This window comes from Bremia lactucae, linkage group LG1, assembly GCF_004359215.1.
Source record: "Bremia lactucae strain SF5 linkage group LG1, whole genome shotgun sequence".
NCBI classification, from domain to species: domain Eukaryota; phylum Oomycota; class Peronosporomycetes; order Peronosporales; family Peronosporaceae; genus Bremia; species Bremia lactucae.
In genome coordinates, this window is record NC_090610.1 from 12,415,330 (window position 1) to 12,416,950 (window position 1,621).

Here is a 1,621-nt window from a genome sequence, read left to right on the forward strand (position 1 = left end):
CCGGCGAATTAACGCGGCGCGTGCGCTTAGTGCGAGGTTGTGTGGGCGTCTTCGCAGACGACCCACCAACGTGGCCCCTTTTAGGTGGCATCTTGGGCGCCGTGTATAGAAACACGTGCGCGAGAGTGATCGAGTGAACTAGCGGCGCGTAAAGCTGCTCGCAGTTCCTCTCTCTACTCTGTCGAATTTAAAAATGTAAATTCGTTCTTAAAGAGGGGGATGGTGTAACGGGCTAGAGTTGCCCTAATGTTACACAGTCCCCATTAAGTACATTTGGTACTTAAGGGGATGGTCAATTACTAAATAATAGTAATTAGACCCAACACTCGGGTGTGGTGCACATTTGTGACCAACCCTTGTGGATGTGATGCACATGGGTGCATTCACATTAGGAGGGATGACGCCCAGCGTCATCCATGATGACGGCTAGCGTCATCAGTTACGCGAGGTATCTATAAAGATACGCTCGCAATACATATTAAATGATATCTATAGAGATATCATTTTAATTGGTAAAAATAGGTATTTGTATTTAATTCTATTAAATATAAATCAGTCTGAAATTTACTACCTACTTGGTAAGTGCGCACGAGGAGACGGATTACCGCTCCCGTGACGTCACTTCACCAGAGTTCTTAGTGTGTTGGGTGAGGTCGCTTGCGCGCCCACCACAACTACCTCACTGCACGCAAGAGAAGCAGGTGCAAACCGCTTCCTCGCTGTGCTAGGGTGTGTGCTAAGTAGAGCGTGGCCGCATTACGACGTGCCCGCCTACAGCACCACTCGCAACTGAAGCAGTGCGTAGTGGACTTGTACTGAAGGAGTACAAGTCGTAGTGCCCCGTTACAGAGGAAGTTCAGGTCAGCAAGAATGAAACTTAGCTATAACGGCCACCTTTCTTGCTATGTCAAATTTTGATAGGGCCTTCCATAGGCGCATCCGGGACCTTCAAATTTTCATATGTACAGCCGCCAATACGCAACTTGCTAATTATTGTGCTGGAAACTAAAAATCTTATTAGGAATACTTACGTTTTCTCCGAATCTTATTAGTTATTAGTTATAGATTAGGCATGGACAATATTCTATACGTTATGTTAGGTTATACGATATGAGAGGATAAGTTTTTTATGGGACACCTGTATAAAATGCAGTTTGCCAGTATATTTCGATTATATGTGCATGTCGATTGTCAACCTAATATTTTGTGCCAAATGTAACGGGCAGCGGCGACAAGTGACGTTAATGCACCTCCACGCTTTTGCGAAAGGTTGGCTTATTTTATGAGTAATGAGTTTTCGGCATCAGTCTAGAGCGTGAAATTGACTTGTCGGATGATCGAATGATGATAAGATGCATCGATGCATTCGCGCTTTACGGAAAGTGGAGCCGTATTAATCGAGCAAACACGAAGATAGATTATGACAGTGATGGGATTTGAGTCGAGTTGGAACGCTAGCAAATATAGTTGCGCTATCGCCCATATTAAAATCGCGTGGAAGAAAATTACATTACATATCGCTTCGACAAATACACTTAATAAGGATAAACAGCGTCACTGTCGGTCTTTGGTATAATTCTTATGGCAATTGGCGGATCATTTCTGAAAGGCATTAATGTCG